The following is a 6,998-nucleotide window of genomic DNA, read 5'->3' as shown; positions in this document are numbered from 1 at the left end:
TTAAATACTAAAACTTTCATAATTTGCAATATCAATATCATTGCAATATCACATTTGGGTATCAAATGGAACGAAATTTTGAATGCATCTTCGATTTATTCAAGCGTTTTTTTTTGTAAAATACTCAAATTTTCTAAAATGACCGTGCTTTTTCAAAAACACTCAAATTTTTATAAATGGCAAACGAAGCGAAATTTTGCATGCATTGTTCACTTAATTATAGTTTTTTTTTGTTGTAAAATTCCGTATTTTTCATTAAAATTTCTAATAAGGCCGATGCAAATATTTAAAAAAGTTTTTGTCCCTCGGCCCTGGCCGAGGTCAAGGGGGGGGGGGCATAGTCTACACATTCAAATGAAAAATGTGTTTTAAAATGCATTTTACACTTGTTCAGTTGTTTTGCAATCATTAGTTTTCAAAAAATCTAAGATCTGACAAAAACAAAAATTGTATCGAAAAAAAAGATTTTGCATCGAAAATTTTCAAAAAATCTTAAGATTTTTTAATAAACCCAAACATGCTAAAAATGATTTAAAACGCAGAAGAATGTATTTTAATTTGATTTCAGCTGGTTGCACTTGAATTTTCATTGAAATTTTTGAAGTTTATTGTAAAATATTTTTTTGCCCCTGATTTTTCGGGCCAATTTTGAAGGGGGTGACAAAAACTTTTAAAAATATTTGTACCAGCCTAAAATGAAAATTTATACTATTTTTGCTTTGTTTGATTCCCATATTGCGAATTATGAAAATCTGAGTATTTTCGAAAAATTTAGAGTTTAACAAAAAAAATCTAATAAAGTCAAATTGCATACAAAATGTTGCTTTGTTCGATACCCATATTGTAAATTATGAAAAATTTTAAATTTTCGAATTATACCGTATTTTGTGGGAATTGAAGTGAAAAACACACAAAATTCCGCTTCGTATGATACCCATACTACGAATTATAAAAATTTGAGTACACTCAACCCCCTAATTTGTACCCCGTGTTTCTAAACAATTTTTGTCAAGAAACTATTGAAATGATTTTCGATATAAAAAAATATTGTTTTTTAAATTTCAATATAATTTTTTTTATTTAATATTCTTTCTAAGTTGAGCCATTCATTTAAAAAAGTCAAAATGATGAGTTTTAATTTTTAAACGTTATTTTTTTCATTAATTAACAACAAGCCATAAACAATCAAAAACCTGTATCTAAGAAAAAAAAACAACTCTCTGATCGAATTTGTGTCTTCCGCAAAGTTGTAGGCTATGATCCGGACTACTCGGAAAAAATGGTTGCACTCAAAAAATTACTCATATGAAATATTTCAAATTACTGAAATTAAATAATTCAAATCATATTTTTGTCGCAAAATATGGACAAAAAAGGTCAACTTATGAAAGTGTTTTTTTTTTGACAATTAGGATTTTTTCGAAAAAGAATTGAAAAAAAACAGAATTTTCACAAAAAAAAAATTATTTTAAAATTTAGAATCGGTTTTGCAATCGAAAAGTACGACTCTGTAGTTCCGTGATGAAATAATTACTTTTCCTCGAATTCTGGAATGACGAAACTGCCTACTTTTCATCACTTGAAATAACAGTGCTGAAAAGTACGTTTCAGCATCCTTTTGAGTGCTGAAAAGTTGAACTGAAAATAAGTATTTATTCTTCTTTCAGTTTTTTAAATATTTCTGTTTTATTTTAAACATAAGCAGCAGTTTTATGCGAATTAGGGGAACAGCATCTAATTCCAGCGTGCCTCTAATGTTGCCATATCAGCACTTTGACGTACAATTACAGCTCATAAAACGCGTTTTCAACTGAAATCGAATTATGAATATTTTAAAAGGACGTGAGCAAGCAAAATTTCTATAAACAGTTTTACGAAATTTGTTGTTTAAATAGTGAAAATCAGAAAAATTGATGGAGTTAGGAGCGAGTGCCTAACCTGCCAAATATACGAGAATTTTCCCTACTCGTAATTCGAATTTATTCCAAAGAATTTTATATTCTTTGATTTTTTTAAATTCTTGTTGTTGTAATGTTTTTTTCTGTGAGTTTTCCTTCCTTCAAATAAAAAAAGCTGATATTAAAATGTTTTTAAAAAGAAATCTGGGATAAACAATGTTTTTTTTTTCACAATTTTATGTCCATTCAGAATAATTGAATTAATGAAAAATCTACGAGATTTTTCATCTGTCGTATAGGCTCAATTTGAAAACAAACAAAAAACATCGTTCAAACTTTTGTCTTATTTCGAACTTTTGTCATACCTTTTGGTTTGGATATGTTCCTAAAAATACTTTTTTTTAAACAAAAAAGTCATAATTTTGTGACCAAATTTTGGATTCGCTTCGCTTGGAGACGGTGATTTTAGCGGATTGCAGACTGGATTTCGCCATGTAGATATGATGATTTTTCAGAATAAATTGCCTATGAATTAATAATTGGGAATATCAGCCGCACTAGGGACAAGGAAAAGAATTTGAAAGGCGGGAAGAGTTTTTGCTCTACTTTTTTAAGTGGACAAGGGAAAATCTCCACTCGCTCTAAGCAGGCGTTGCGACCAATGTGTTTAAGGGTTATAGTTTTAATCTCCAGGCAAGCTGTCAAGACAATTCCCGCTCGTGACCAAAAAGGGTTCTTTTGACATATGGCATGGACAAGGATTCATTCAAATAAAAAAAAATAAATTAAACATCTTAAAAAAAACTGCGAATATCTAGAGAATTACTCTTCTAACGACCATCCAAGAAGACATGGTTTAGTCCAAAGTGTGCGAGTTTTTTTTTCTCCCACCCCCAGCCTACTACACCGCAAGAAAAGAAAAACAATTCACATAAGAATTAAAAAAAAACAAGTTAAAACCTACAAATATATCAAAGAAAAATAACCAGAATTCAGATCTCAGATTCTCGTTCGCTTCGGTAACGCTTGTGTGTAAGCTCCTTAAAAACTTGCAAACGCGTAACAACTGCATAAAGAAACAAAGAAAAGCACGAGCGACACGAGCAAGCGCGCGTGATTAAATGTTAGAAAGAAATGAAATGAAAGATAAGTGAATGCTAATGATACCAAATTTAAGCTGTAGGAAATCTAGACTAAAAGCGCGTAAATGTTTTTTTTTTTTCATTCTCTAATTGCTGTGGTGCAACTGTTTGTAAGATCCTTCGGTTGTGAATGGGAAGAACGAAGCAAAACAGAAAATGATACGAGATAAAACAAACTATTGAGAGGCTATTGCGGAAAAAAATAAAAAAAAATTGGATGAAAGTTGAGCAATCACTTTCGGTCAGAAATGTTAATAAAAAAACAAATGCTCAATAATAGAATCAGTATCACTTACGCGCTAACACAAATACACTCACCAACACATACACTGTGAAACTAGTTCATTTTCTCACTTATTGAGAGGAAAAAAATACACAAAAGAAGAGAAAAACGCGCCTCATCAATCGTTCATAAAAAAAAAACATTAATTTGTGTTGATTAAAATGCTGTGATTTTTACAACCTTCCTATTTTTATACGTTCAAACCGATTTCCCCTTTCCTGTTTCAGTTTTGCGTGTAAAAAATATATTTTCCCTCCAAAATCCTAACCTCTGTATAAAAAAATGTGTAAACCACGCTGTAAATTGTAAATTATTAAATTCCTCTCCGTCTCGCTCCCACCCAAACTATCTATTTATTAAATGTGCCCCCTTTTCCCCTTCAACGAAGCTGTTTTCCCCCTTCCCCCCCCCCCTCACGTCTGTTATACTTGTTGGTAAAGTAGTAGTCGATTATGTCCTTTTTAGTGGTTAAGAAATAACAAAATAATGAAAAAAACGCATTAGGAAAAATAAGTCGCCCGAAAAAAAATCACATCACCACCGCCATAAATGTGTTTTTTGTTTGTTCTTCTAGTTTGCTGCACGTTGAAAGTATTAACCATTCTATTGTTCTCTTGCACGCGCAACTGCGCGCGTTTGTCATGGCTACTTGGATGAAACGTTCAACTAGGTAGGCCTTGATTTTTTTTCCTAGCTGAATGCTTAAGATTTCTGTTGCTTTGAAAACAACTCTCTGTCAATGTGCAATATATTTATTTCTCTTCCTCTAACTTTTTCAAAACACTAGATTTTTAGAATTTTTTCCACTTTAAAACTAATTTTGTTCGATTCATGACGAAAAAATTCGCTTTCTGCATAGGGACAAGTTTGAACCTTTTCCAGAAATATCCCAATTTGCAAGCAAAACAAAAAAAGCACTAACATTTACTGACAAGTAAACTAAAAACAATATTGCAAATGCGCGGCTAAACGAAATAAAAAAAGAAGAAGAATAAAAAAAAAATGAGCGAGTAAGGTGAAAAGTGAAAAACTTTATAGCTAGTCAAATTTTATGTTATTAACTGTAATTACGTTTTATCACACGTGTAAAACTATAAGCAAAAAAAAGGTAAAAAAAAGAAACGATACAACACAACACATAAGCGAAGTAATGAAAAGGAGAAGAAGAAAAAAAACTATTAAATTTAACGAAATATTACTTCTATAAATTGAGGAAAAAGTCTTTTAGTCGTCTTTTAATGAAATTATAAGAGTAATTAAGAAGTTTAAAATATTTATTTAAATTAATTGCAAAAACAACAACAGCAACATACTACAAAGAGAGATGATACACACACACACACATACACGAGAAAGCTAAAAAAAATACACAAAAAAAGCTAATTTAAAACAAAAATATTGTATAGAACAGCAACAACCTGCAAGAAAACAAACAAAAAAAACTATATCTCTGTATGTCATATTTATTGATATGATGCTATAGACGACGCGATGGGTCGATTCACGCGAGAAAAAGGAAACAATAAAGAAAATGAGTAAAAAAATATATGTTTGACGGTTTGTCAGTTAATCCGAAAGTTCCAACTATTTTTTCTCTTTGAAATATTTTTTTGAAGAAAAGATGTCCATTCAATGTTATTAGAAAATGAAAAAAAAAAAATGTCTGATATTTTACAATTTTTTTGCGAGGCATCAATAATACTACTTATCCAAAAATAAATCCAACAACGTTTAAAAAATACTTGATTTGTACAAAAGTAAAAAGATTGCTTAGCAAATATTTTTCAAAACTACAAATTGATCAAAAACCTTAGTTGATCAACATTCAAGATTGACATAATTATTATTTAAAAAAGGATATTTTGTGAAAATTTTAGTTCTTCACTCCAAAAACTCTAAACTAAACTAGTGAAAATGCATACCAAATTTCGAATCGTTAGATAAAAAGACAAAAATAACCAAAATGACGAAATTGACAAAAATGACCCAAATGACCAAAATAACCAAAATGACCAAAATGATCAAAATGATCAAAATGATCAAATTGGTCAAAATGACCAAAATGACCAAAATTACCAAACTGACCAAAATGACGAAAATGACCAAAATGACCAAATTGACCAAAATGACCGAAATGACCAAAATTACCAAAATGATCAAAATGACCAAATTGACCAAAATGATCAAATTGGTCACAATGACCAAAATGATCAAAATTGCCAAAATGACCAAAATGACCAAATTGACCGAAATGACCAAAATGACCAAAATGACCAAAATGACCAAAATGGCCAAATTGACCAAAATGACCAAAATGACCAAAATGATCAAATTGGTCACAATGACCAAAATGATCAAAATTGCCAAAATGATCAAAATGATCAAATTGGTCGAAATGACCAAAATGATCAAATTGGTCAAAATGACCAGAAAGATGAAAATAACCAAAATGACCAAATTGACCAAAATGACCAAAATGAACAAAATGACCAAATTGACCAAAATGATCAAATTTGTCAATATGACCAAAAAGATGAAAATTACCAGAATGATCAAAATTGCCAAAATGACCAAACTGAACAAAATGACCAAATTGGTTAAAATGATCAAAATGACCAAAATGATCAAATTGACCAAAATGATCAAATTGCTCAAAATGACCAAAATGGCCAAATTGACCAAAATGACCAAATTAGCCAAAATGACCAAAATGACCAAACTAATCAAAATGATCAAATTGGTCAAAATGACCAAAATGATCAAATTGGTCAAAGTGACCAAAATGATCAAAAATGACAAAAAAAAACCAAAATGATCAAATTGGTCAAAATGACCAAAAAGATGAAAATAACCAAAATGACCAAATTGACCAAAATGACCAAAATGACCTAATTGGCCAAAATGACCAAACTGATCAAAATGATCAAATTGGTCAAAATGACAAAAATGCCCAAACTGATCAAAATGATCAAATTGGTCAAAAAGACCAAAATGATCAAAATTGCGAAAATGACCAAAATGACTAACATGACCAAAATGATTAAAATGAGCAAATTGGCCAAAATGATCAAAATTGCCAAAATGACCAAACTGACCAAAATGAACAAAATGTCCAAAATGATCAAAATTGCGAAAATGACCAAAATGACCAAAATGAACAAATTGACCAAAATGACCAAATTGACCAAAATTACCAAAATGACCGAATTGGCCAAAATGACCAAATTGACCAAAATGGCCAAATTGACCAAAATGACCGAATTGGCCAAAATGACCAAATTGACCAAAATGACCAAAATGACCAAATTGGTCAAAATGACCAAAATGATCAAAATTGCCCAAATGACCAAACTGATAAAATTGATCAAATTGGTCAAAATGACCAAAAAGATGAAAATGACCAAAATGACCAAAATGATCAAATTGGTCAAAATGACCAAAATGACCAAGATGATCAAAATGATCAAAATGGCCAAATTGACCAAAATGACCGAAATGACCAAAATTACCAAAATTACCAAAATGACCAAATTGACCAAAATGGCCAAATTGACCAAAATTTCCGAATTGGCCAAAATGACCAAGTTGACCAAAATGACCAAATCGACCAAAATGACCGAAATGACCAAAATGACCAAAATTACCAAAATTACCAAAATGACCAAAATGGCCAAA

Source organism: Culex quinquefasciatus, chromosome 1 (assembly GCF_015732765.1).
Source record: "Culex quinquefasciatus strain JHB chromosome 1, VPISU_Cqui_1.0_pri_paternal, whole genome shotgun sequence".
Lineage (NCBI taxonomy): Eukaryota > Metazoa > Arthropoda > Insecta > Diptera > Culicidae > Culex > Culex quinquefasciatus.
This window is presented reverse-complemented; position numbering follows the sequence as displayed.